Here is a 12,715-nt window from a genome sequence, read left to right as displayed (position 1 = left end):
TGAAATGCATGTTCCATGATTGCTGGATCAATATTCACATGTTCATGATGAAAATTTATTTTGGGGAGAGTAAAGTGTCATCTGACCAAAATAATGGAACCATCATGAGCCCTGAAATCTGGAGGAATAAGTCAAACATTAAAAAAAGAAATTCATTTAAAGTGGTTAGATTTTGGGTCTCAACAGAGCTTGAGGGCAAACTGGTTAAAGCAGGCTGGACTAGATCAGAGTAACTTCAGGTCACAACAGTCAAGAATACCACAAAGGTCAGAACTTAAGGCAGCTTATGTTAAAGAGGAGAAACACTATTCATGGCTCATGAAAAGAACACTCTTTGCAATCATTTTCATCCATACATTTCTTGGAATGAATCAGAAAAAACTATTCTCCTGGCCAGCATTGTAAGTCATAAATGAGCTTAAGAAGTCAGTCCCAAAGATGGCAGTTTGATTCAGCAAGATCAAAAAGCCATTAGCCAGCATCATGAAACCTTTCTGTGAGCATGGTCTGTCAGGGTCAGAATTACCCAGCAATTCCACCTTCATTATCTTTCTTTCTTTAAAGTAGAAACCCACTTGCCTCACATTTTAGCAGTATGCCTCTATAATAGGATGGCTACATTGAGCTCCTGGGTAGTAAAAAGTATGCCAGGGTGATTTGGATCCATTTTGATACCTTCAAATTTGAGGACCACACTGCTATGTCAATTTTCCTTACCACTCAATAGTTTCTACGTTGAGTGGGACACAAAAGCCTATTTTTGAAATTTGGGCACCCTTCTGAAGAGATAAAAATCCAAGGTTATACCATCACACCATGTGGAAAATAAAAAGCATATGCTGTCTCTTTCAGGTGAGAGCTTGTACCGCTCTCCTTGGTGACCATTTCCTGAGCTTTCGTGGCTGTGCCGAGTGCCTCGTCCCCCTTCTTCGAATTGACTCATTTCCAAGTCTGAAGTACTTGTGGGTCCTTTGGGAGAAAGACACTTTCTTTGCTAAGTGCCAGGCATTTTTGTTGTTATTATTGTTATTAAGTCAATTCCCAAAGTCATGCCTACTAACATGGCATTTTCAAAAATGACATATTGTGGCAGGGTACTGGGAAATGCTGTTCAGCTGGCTTTCCGATGCCAGTCACATATGTACTGCTTTAGAGGCGGTACTTTTGGGAATGACACTTCTCTGGTGGTTCAATGTGCCCACAGGTAGAAAGCTATTAAGGGAATGATGATAGGCAAAAGCAGGTGGCACATACTTTATGACAGGCTCATCTTCACTGAAGGCATCTGTTGTTTAACAGCTTATGTAGTCACTGTGCATAAAGACTGGCTCTTGAGAATCATACAGAGTGATGATATTCAAACACATTCTTTGAGAACCATTAGAGTAATTGGTTTAAAATACAGTGCATTAGTAGGCATATCACTTCCATGAAATATGCCAAGTTTGTGGAAGCATGGCTTTTCTGTTTAATTTCCAGAGGGAATTTGTATAATCCCCTTCCATTACACAATGGAGAAATTCACAGTGCATATAGATCAGAAATTAAGCAACTATGGAATGAGAATCCAAAGTTATCTAGATTTTCATAGCACAAAGGTAAATCATGAGCACACATCAAGGATATAACTCTCAAAACATTCATCTGATGGTACTGTTTGCCAACTTAAAGAAATAGAGAAGTGTTTGGGAAAGGGTTTCTGAGGATCTCATCTATGCATTCGTAGATGCTCCAGTATGATGTAAATCAGAAGATGGTGTTTTTGATGTCTGTCTTCGTAGCACCTGGCAAATTGTACCTATTTTAGATGAGAGACTAAAAGGCAGGAGTCTTGTGGGAAGACTTCTTCGTATGTTTTAGACACAGTTAATACGTCCTCCAATAGCCAGCCCTTACCAATGAGAAATCATGGATGTGACAGGTACCTGCTCCGCTCTCCCATTTGACCAATTTTTTTCTTCAGTAACTACATGTAGGCAAAGTGTGATGACCTTCCTAAAACTAGATGGTGAGCACTTGAAGGACAGCCCCCAGCGTATTTGTCTGTGTATTACCCACCATGACTCACAGCCTTGACCAAGGACTTAGAGTATATCTCCTGAATTTGATTTTAATCGAGCCATAGAAAAATGTAGGATGCATTCCAGGTGTTCGTCTACATTAAAAACTGATGGAAATAGCTTTTTTTAAATGCAGAGCAGACAGACGTGTAGTATTTTATTTTCCTTTCTGATTCTATCCTTGAATACAAGCTGGTATAGCCCAGGTGTTCTTTCTTAAGGAAACAATTGAATGGAAGAGAGAATTGATCACAAATTCCTTATGGGAAATTTTGGTCTCTGTTATTAAAAGAACTCTGAAACTGATATTTGTTCTTATTGGGGTGTGGGGATGCAGTAAGTCTGCTATCTTTAAGGAATCCTTTCCTGAAATTCATCGAATAATTAATTGCTAACCATTATTTTCATAAAGGTAACAGCTGCAGAAAAAAGAAATTGAACCTATGTATTTGATCATTAAAAAGGATCGAGGGCGGTGTGACCATGGCCCAGTGGCAGAATTCTCACGGGCCATACAGGAGACCCAGTTTCAGTTCCCTGTGCCTATTCCTGCCAAAAAAAGGATTGAAGTAAACTGTTAAATTTTAGGTTATATTATATGTTCTTCCAGGGAAGTTTTGGGAGGGGGAGAATCTTTTTTAGCATATGTAACTTAAAAGAATAAATCAACTACATTTGTACTTTCTAGATTTACCCTATTTTGAAGATTATCTATTTCAGAATAGCTGAATATCCCATGTACCTCTAACCCTACCCCAAGTTTTCCTGTCTCTTCAAGCCGGAGAAGCATCATGACATGATACTATCGCCAGTATCCTCCTTTGGACAGTCAATAAGTGTGACAATGTCTTTGTTAAAAGTGAAAGCTCTGGGATCTGTCCTGTGGCCACTCTTTGAGGAGTGCTTTGAAAACTGTTGCTTTTTTATTTCTTTACTTTGTATATATGTTGTACTATACAATAAAAAAAAGTTTTAAAAAAAAGATTTGGAAAAGAAAAAAAAGTGTGAAATCTGTAAATAATTTCACTTTATTAGCTATGCTTTTAAGAAACCTAAATCCTTCTAGCCTCTTTCTCATTTCTTGCCTTAGGGTATTTGAAAAAAGATGGAAATATATTCAACAACAGAAGTAAACTGAAATCAAAAGTAATGATTGAAATAGATTTACCCTATCAGACTGCGTGGTTCTAGATCAGTCATATTGCCACTTTAATCTCTCCATGATGTGCAAAAAAAAGATAATTGGAAATTTTAATTGTGTAAAACTTGGACCTGCAGAGACTATCCATGTACAAGGAAAGTTGAAATACTTATAATAGTATAATAACAATAAACGGAAATAACCATAGCTACTTATCAGTAAGTTATCTGATTTATTTGTATTTCTTTTTAAATTTAATAAAAGCAAATAAAGCAATGCTTTAATAGAGGTTATATTAAAGAAATCATACATTAAAAAAATTTTATTTCATTCTTATTATGATTTTTTTTATTTCCAAATTTTGAACTTTAATATTTCATGGGGTCCTGAGAAGTCACAATGCTTTACATAGTTGTGCTTGGTAATATGTTTCACTGTATTGCATTGAATCAGAAAAATGTTTTTCTATTATAAATATTTATTTTGAGCTTGCTTTCCCTATACTAATCCACCTTTAATTTTCTTTCCTGTTTTGGTTGAGTCATTTTGCAAATTCAAAGCTTACATTCACTTTGCACCATTGCTATGTAACACTTTACTATCTTTCATAAATTGGCCCCAACACTATTAATAGTAGTATTGTATTAATATACTACTAAATGATTTGATTAACAATATTAATCAAATACTGAGTAGAGATTAGATAAAAAGAAGCAGATGACTATAGTTAGGTAAGATAATAAGTACTATTTTTCAATGGGCAGTTATGCTATGGTAATTCATATCTTTCAGAAATATGCAAAAGAGATGAAGGAAGACACGGAGACATTGCTCTCATTTTATTAAAAAGTTATAGCTATCTAACTTTTAATGATCGTTCTAGGTGCTTTCTGCATTTATCGTTTATAAATGTATGGAATTCTCTAGAAGTAGGTGATTCACAGTATGTTTTGAACATGTGAAGACAGGACACGCCTGTCGTGATGGACTGTAGACCACTCTGGCTAGTGCATGAAGGAGAATCATGAAGTTCCAGTGCACTCACAAATTATTCACTTACAGGCTTATGGTGATTCATTTCAATTGAAAGTTTAAATTTATTTGAATCTGAATTTTAATGGAGAGGAGAGAAGAAGTTATGGTAGTAGAGGAAGTACCTTGGCTTTGAAATAAGTGTCAGGGTTATGAATCTCTGTTTCGGCCCTAAATTATGCTACCTTAGGTAGCTTACCTAAACAGGCTACTTTAGGCAGATTACTTATGCTTTCTGATTAAGTTGTTATACAGAGTTGTTATAACAATTAGATGGGATATCATGTGTAAAACATCCAATACAAGGTTCTTTTATATGTTTTGCCCTGATAAAGAACAAACTACAAGCCAGGAAAAGATCAAATTAGGCAAGCATTCAAGAGTACTTTTCTACCCTTTAGTGAACCATACAATTTTGTTTACACTCCATATTTTCTTGAACTGTATTAGTTTTCATTAAAAATGGGAATGAGGAGGGGCAAGCTAGTATTTTGACCCAGAATTAATTTGATGATTTTGAGAATTTTTATGATATTTAGTGGGCAATATAAAATTAGTGATCAGAGGTAAATCTGGAGTCCCCTCATGTAGCACATTTTTCTCAAGAGATTAATTCAGTTACCCTCTTTTACATGGAAAATCCTCTCAAAGGTTAAGAGTTGATGACAGTCCTTCCCATTTTTACGTGAATTAATTTAATTTTGTATGTAAATTTGCATTTCTTAACATTGGGAACGGGATGGTTCTTTTTTTTTTTTTTTTTTTTTTAACATGGGCAGGCACCGGGAACCGAACCTGGGTCCTCTGGCATGGCAGGCAAGCATCCTTGCCTGCTGAGCCACCGTGGCCCGCCCCGGGATGGTTCTTGTTTGTTTGTTTGGCCTAAGGGGCAAAAGGGAGAATCATTTAGAGAATTTATGTATAGTCAGATGTGGATGAAAAATCTGAAATGGGATTTATGGAGATAACCATAATTCGACAGCTATACTTGTTTCTGGTCAAAGAAACAATTTTCCTAATTTTAACTTTTTATGAAAAGTACTCTATTTTCCGTCTTCAATATTAAAACTTCCTCAGGCTTGTTTTCTTTACAAGCTAGGATTCCCACCTCCAGACCCATTTACGGAATTGTGGCTATTTTACATACGCTGAAGGGAATTGAAGAGCTCCAATTCTACATTACAATTAAATTCAAGTGACTTCGAGTTTGGTCTTCAAACTATCCCTAATTTTAGTTTCTCTTCTTTCTGAAAATACAGATCTTTAGTTTTATTTGCACATGTCTGTAATGGATGAATTTTACAATGAAAACAAAAAAATAGGCTGTAAGCAAACATTCATCACTGCTGGTAAGTGAATTCCGCACTTATAGTACAGTATGTACTGGCTTTGAATGACTATATTGACTCTAGTAAAAATCAAAGATTACAATTCTACTAACATTAACTTTATTGTACTTTTTATTTAAGACTTTTTAAATATCCGTCATCTTGTACTTACTATGCATTGTGTAGTGGATAGTGGTGCTGCTTTCGTTTCTCCTAAAGGACAGTGTGCTTTCTGCTGGTATGTGCAGCCTGCTGCTTTAATATGCATAAGTCCCATTATACTCCATGGTTGATGCCTTTAAGATGAAATATTGGCTTTTCTGACCTATTTGTTGATTCATTTTAACAACGAAGAAGCATTAAACCTTTGAGGTTGGATTCTATTAATCTTTGCTTGCTTTATGTATTTTCTCTGTAATTTTTATTTTCAAAGCTGAAAACAAAGAGTGCTACCAAGTATGCATATAACAGGACTGTTTTAAACTGGATGTGAATCACATTTTGAAAATTGATTGTGTCCAGTGGTATTGGGATAATGAAGAACTGTTTTAAAAACCATTTATCTGACTTGCTGGAAATATGCTACATCATATTAATATGAAAGTTTTTGAAGTCTAAGTTTTCCTTTCTTTTTTAAATAAGGGTTTATGTATCAATAAATAGCATACAGTATTACTTTTGGCAAACGTAAACTTTTATATGTTTCAATAAATAGGTTAGATTTCAATTTTCTAAGAAAATAATTGGTTAAATGTGAGAATGTGCAGGTTTGAAATGATATATCTACCCTAGAAAAGCCATGTTTTAATCCTAATCCTATTTTGTAAAGGCAGCTGTTTTTCTAATCCCTACTCAGTACTGTATGTTGGAAACTTTAATTAGATTATCTCCATGGAGATGTGACTCAATCAAGGGTGGGTATTAAATTTGATTACATGGAGACATGACTCCACCCATTCAGGTGGGTCTTGATTAGTTTACTAGAATCCTATAAAAGAGGAAATACTTTGGAGAAAGCAAGAGATTTGGAGAGAGCAGAGAATGACAGAGCTACAAGAAAGCCACAAGAGAGAACACTACAGAACCATGAAGCAGAGAGTCCACCAGCCAGCCACATTTGGAGATGAAGAAGGAAAATGCCTCCCAGGGAGCTGGAGAGGAAGCTAGCAGATGCTGCTGTGTTCACCATGCGCCCTTCCAGCTGAGAGAGAAACCCTGACCATGTTCATCATGTGCCTTTTTACTTGAGAGAAAAACCCTGAACTCCATCAGCCTTCTTGAATCAAGGTATCTGTCCCTGGATACCTTAGATTGGACATTTCTATAGACTTGCTTTAATTGGGACATTTCTACTGCTTAAAAACTGCTAACTTGCAACTTATTAAATTCACCTTTTTAAAAGTCATTGAGTTTCTAGTATATTGCATTCAAGCAGCGAGCAAACTAGAACAGATAACATGTCCTATTTTTTGTTTGAACATTCTGATCATGGAAAGAATGTTGCTGTAGATTTTTGTCTTTTACTTATATTCCACTTGATACTTTTTTCTGAAAATTTTTGCAACCAGGAATACAACTGTAGGTTAAAATTTTTTTTTGTACTTAAAATATTGTTCTCTTCATTGGAGTGGAAAGTTTGATATCCTATAAAAAATAAAAGTGCCTTTGTAGAGGTAAGAAATTAAAACTTTTACAGAGCTACTTATTTGAATTAAAATAAAAGTTCTATCACAGTTTAATTTGTCTGCCCTATCTGAAAATGTGTACATATGATTTAGGGTCCTTGGAGGCCCTGGTATTATTCAGTATATTTTTAAATTAATCAAGCCTCAGAAATAACAATTTGTTCCACAATACTTATGCATTAATTAATTTATTTAATCATCAAATATTTATTGATCATTTACTGTTTCTGCAACCTATTGCTACATAACAAATTACCTTCAAAAAACAGCAGCTTAAACAGCAAACATTTATTACCTCACAGTTGCTGAGGGTTAGCGCTCTGAGAAGCTCAGTCGGGTGGCTGTGGATTAAGATGTCTTATAACATTGCAGTCAAGACATCAGTTGGAGTTATAGTCATTTGAAGGTTTAACAGGGCCAGAAGATCTGTTTCTAAGGACACTTAGCTTTTGGTCAAAGGCTTTAGTTTCTCATTATGGATACCTCTCCATGGGAGGTTTTGCTCCCTAAACAAAAACCATTGTGTCTTTAGTATCCTAATCATGGAAGCCTCTCACTACCACTTCTGTTGTGTTCTAGCAATCACCCAGACCAATCCTGATACGAAGTTGGGTGTGCCTAGCAGGAGAGGTGATCTTTGGGAGACATCTCAGATTTCCACATCTATTATGGCCTCCACGGGATACTAGACACTAGGCAAACATAATTGTTACACACATTTCCATCTATAAGCAGACAAAATTCAGGATCATGTTATATTTTCTCACTGTTCTGATGATAATTCTAGTGACAGAACAAAACTACTCGATTAAAAAAAAACAATATTCTTTATGAGAGTTCTCATCTAAGGGAATACTGTTGGCATAATTTGGGGGTATATATGTACTTAGGGAGTAATTTAGGACAAAATAAGCTAGTTTAAAAATTTTTCATTCTAAAATTCAAAGCTACACAAGCCAAAATTGTTACATAAGAGGCTCACTGCCATGTGGTAGAAACAATTTCCATTGGTCACACTTTGTTTCTTAGTCTTCAAGAACCAATTTACGCAATAACTTCTTTCAATTCTAACTTAAAACCTTTTATTTCTTGGGAAACTGTTAATTTGGGTTAATGAATTCATACACAAAAATGAACTTTTGAAAGAATTTCAAATTCCAGACATAGGTAATAGAAATTTGAATTTTAGTTGATTTTTCTTGGTTGAATGCTAACTTCATTTTTAAACATCCCTTTTCTGTAAAGTAAACTAATTCAAAAGAACTCAAACTAGCTTATTATTTTTTAATTTAAAGACTATATGTCTATGAAGTTGCCCTCCCCCAGAAGAATTGCTAAGTGATAGGCATCATGCCGATGAGATTTCTTTAAATTTTCTGTTTCATTACTGTTTTCATTTCTACAAGTAATGATGGAACATCTATTATGAGTGAGACACCATATAGTAGTCAATGCCATTTTACTTTCAAGCAACAGAAACTCTCCTGCAACTGCCTAGGAAAAATAGGGGAATTTATTAAAAGGACATTGGAGAATCTCATGGAATACAGGAATCAGTTGTACATCCTTTTCTCTGGCAGGACATTCAGCTTCTTGCGCTCTAATTTATGCTTTTTTCCAAATTGTCTATTTTCACTGCCTTTTCTCCTTGAAGAATCTCTCTCTCTCTCTTTTTTTCCCAATCTGTAGTTTGCAGAAGGACTCCTTGTATCCTCTGTGTTTCACATATATCCAGCTGTAAAGGTAGAGACTGATTTAACTCTCACAGCTCCAGTTCCAAATTCACAGAGAAATAAAACCGTAGCCTCACTTGATTGAGTTTTTACTTTCTGGAGGAAAATTGCAGTGCCCGCTTTTACTGATTGATTGATTCTGGACCTATCATTTGTGATGGGATGGTATCAGGTTTGTGAATCTGTCTTACTGCATCAATGTGAATGTAGGTCAGGGGCTTTTTCCTAGACAAGTTTTGGTAGAGAAGTTTTTCATTTTGGCATTCCATAATTTTCATTAAAAGTTTGGCTATTATACCTATCCTATGTAGAATATTCTCTTTATGTGCATTCTTCTCATCTTCTCATTTTCTTCTATCTCCCCTCTCCATTTTTTTTCATCAGAAGAAAGCTTTATTACTTACATGGAACAAGATATTCAAAAGAGAAGAGCAACACATCTCATCATGTCCCATTTCCCCAGGGAAGCAAGCTTCTCAAGGTAAAGTGCTGCACACCCCACTTCAGGTCAGAGAGAAGAGATGCCTGTGCTGTTTGACAGTCAGTACTTATACAACCCAGGGAGAAGGTTCCTGCCCTAATAAGCAGCAGGAATTCCTTATTCCTCGTTGGGAATTTAGAGGATGGTCAGGCTATCCTTGGCTTACAGTCATACACTGGGATGATGGGAGGAGCTGATGTAGTCCACTTGCCATGATTATCTTGGTGCAGCTTTGGGAATGGCCTCTAGATGCCCCTTTTGGGCTCTGACTTGCATTTGACATCTCTCTTGGAAAATGGAAGATAGAGCTTCTTTAGTAACAGAGATATTCCATCTTCATGGGCATATAATTTTATAGTATTAGAATTACCATGTCCAGTTTGGTTGTGGGTTCACCCACCAGCAGAGGCAGCCATGGGAAGTTCAACTATTTCACAGATGTCACTGTGGGTAAGTTCATTGCCTTCATCCTCTGGGCAGGGAGGAACTCTGCTTTTCTCCCAGGAGGAACTCCGGCTGCATTACAGGAGAAAAGCATTTTGGTACATTCTTTGTCAGCTAGTTCATTCCAATGATGTTCGTTGTGATGTGGGCCCTATCCATGATATCAACATGTATTTGCACTCCACCACTTGTTTCAAAAGGCCCCTATTCCAAATTGAGGGACATTGATTCTCTAATCTCATTCCCTCTATGAATGTGATTAGAGTGCTAAGCCATTGGTCATGGCCCACGAGTTAGTAAACTGGCTCACAGGGTCCTTAGGTCTGAGTGTTCCAGAGATAAGAGGAATGCTCGAAATCCAGGCTGTTGGGCACTTTTTCTGGTGGCAAAGGCAAGAGAAAGAGTGGCCGTTTCCCAGTGGATGCCAATGGTGTTAGATTAGGTGATCCAGCAGTGAACCAGAACTGAACATCTGATGGGGCATCTTCAAATCAGAGTACTCAGGATGCCACTTTTTAGAGGGAAGGCCCTCTTATGGTGTTGCCACAGGATCATAGTTGAAGGGAAGCTTCCACCATGCAGTCGTTCAAGTGTGTCACTTCTTGGGGATCTGGGAGAGGAGAGATTCTGAATCCATCTTATTCATTTGATGATGCTCCTATATTCATTTGATGAAACTAACTTGCTGGGTGAATGTTCTGATGAGCCAGGACCCAGGACATGATGGCCATTTCTGGCCTCAGGAAGACCTGGGAACTCTTGTTTATCCTTTCAATTTCCACAAAAGCCAAATAGCACACCAGAAGTTACCTCTCAAGGGGAATAATGTTGGGCTGTGTTTGGGGACATCTTACAACTCCTACTTGGGTCATGTTGCTCTTCTCTCCACAGCACTGCAGCTGAAGAGATGGTTCTAACTTAGCTTGAACATTCCACCATGTCTGGAGGTACAGTGAGTTTATCAGAGCCTACTACACATTAACTTGACAATTGCAGAAAAATGCATACAAATAGTTTTTTTATTTGATTTTGAAGAGGATAGATTTTAGAATTTTTCCATAAATGGTTGGAAGCTTACAATCTTAGGTATAATATATATATATTTTTGGGGAGAGAAGGGTCCATGGCCTGGGAATCCAACCTGGGTTTCCCACACGGAAGGTGAGCATTCTGTCACTGAACTATCTGTGTACCCTATTAGGTGTACTATTTTAAATATAAAAATTCCAACCAGCATAATAAATGAAAAATGTAATTTCTAATGCAGTAGAGAAAAAAGAGTGCTGAAAACAACAAAATTTCAACCAACTGATGAATGGGTAAGTAAAAAGTGGTCTATCAATACAATATTATTCCTCAGTAAAAAAGAATGAAGTACTAACACATGCAGCCATGGTGGATGAACCTTGAAAATATAATGCACAGTGAAAGAAGCCAGTTATATAGGACAACATATTGTGTGATCAGACTTGTATGAAATGTCCAGAATAGGAAAATCTGTAGAGACAGAAAGTAGATCATTAGTTTCCAGTGGCGATGAGGCAATAGGAGAAGTGATGACTAATGATGCTGGGTTTCTTTTTGAGGTGCTAAAAAGACTGTGCTGGTTTGAAAGGATGTATGTACCCTAGAAAAGCCATGTTTTAATCCTAATCCCGTTTTGTAAAGGCAGCTGCTTCTTCTAATCCTTATTCTGTATTGTATGTTTGAAATTGCAATTAGATAATCTTTCTGGAGATGTGATTTAATCAAGAGTTGTTGTTAAACTGGATTAGGTAGAGGCATGTCTCTACCTAATAGAGACATGGTAGAGGGTGGGTCTTGATTAGTTTCTGGAGTCCTATCAAAGAGGAAACATTTTGGAGAATGAGAGAGATTCAAAGAGAGCAGAACAGAATGACATAGCGATGAGAAGCAGAGTCCACCAGCCAGTGACCTTTGGAGATGAAGAAAGAAAATGCCTCCCAGGGAGTTTCATGAAACAGGAAGCCAGGACACGAAGCTAGCAGATGATATGGTTACCATGTGCCCTTCCAGATGAGAGAGGAACCCTGACTGTGTTCACCATGTGCCTTTCCAGATGAGAGCGAAACTGACTGTCTTCACCACGTGCCCTTCCACTTGAGAGAGAAACCCTGAACTTCATCGGCCTTCTTGAATCAAGGTATCTTTCCCTGGATGCCTTAGATTGGACATTTCTATAGACATGCTTTAACTGGGACACTTTCTCAGTCTTAGAACTGTAAACTAACAACCTATTAAATTCCCTTTTGTAAATGCCATTCTATTTCTGGTATATTGCATTCTGGCAGCTAGCAAACTAGAACAAAGACCCTAAAATTTATCTTGCTAATGGATACACAACTCTGTGATTATATATGAAAGGGCACTGAATTGTACACTTTGCAGGAGTCAATTGTATAGTATATGAAATATATCTCAATAAAGCTGTTAAAAATGAAGTGGAAATGATGACAATATGATCAAACCAAGATGAGGGCCAAAAAAAAAAAAAAAACTATGAAAAATATTTAAAGCATTAAGGATAGTAATAGAAAAACTTTCAAATATTTATAAAATCAGGAAGCCAAAATTGAAGTTGCAGAGAATCTTAGATTTAAATCCCAAAATATGAGGTTCAAAGGTGCTGCATCAGGAAAAGTAGCACAGAAAATTTGAAGGTAAATGAATTGAGATACTGTCCTCTACCTGAGAGAATAGTTGTCTAAACTGACCGCAGATTCCCTCTAAGAAAGCCAGTCCTTTTCAGAGGAAAAGCAGCTGGCATGCAGGGTTCCTTGTCACATGGGA

At 36.7% G+C, this 12,715-nt stretch overlaps 1 long non-coding RNA gene across 1 annotated transcript; it reads left to right on the top strand.

Moving 5' to 3' along the window:
• The first annotated feature begins 9,358 nt into the window (after positions 1-9,358).
• Positions 9,359-12,062, top strand: LOC143654787 (uncharacterized). Its single transcript, XR_013161951.1, has 3 exons — positions 9,359-9,460; positions 10,796-10,851; positions 11,985-12,062. It is a non-coding gene; the product is annotated as an uncharacterized LOC143654787 (long non-coding RNA).
• Positions 12,063-12,715: the final 653 nt, after the last annotated feature.

This window comes from Tamandua tetradactyla, chromosome 14 (assembly GCF_023851605.1).
Source record: "Tamandua tetradactyla isolate mTamTet1 chromosome 14, mTamTet1.pri, whole genome shotgun sequence".
Classification (NCBI taxonomy): domain Eukaryota; kingdom Metazoa; phylum Chordata; class Mammalia; order Pilosa; family Myrmecophagidae; genus Tamandua; species Tamandua tetradactyla.
This window is presented reverse-complemented; position numbering and strand designations above follow the sequence as displayed.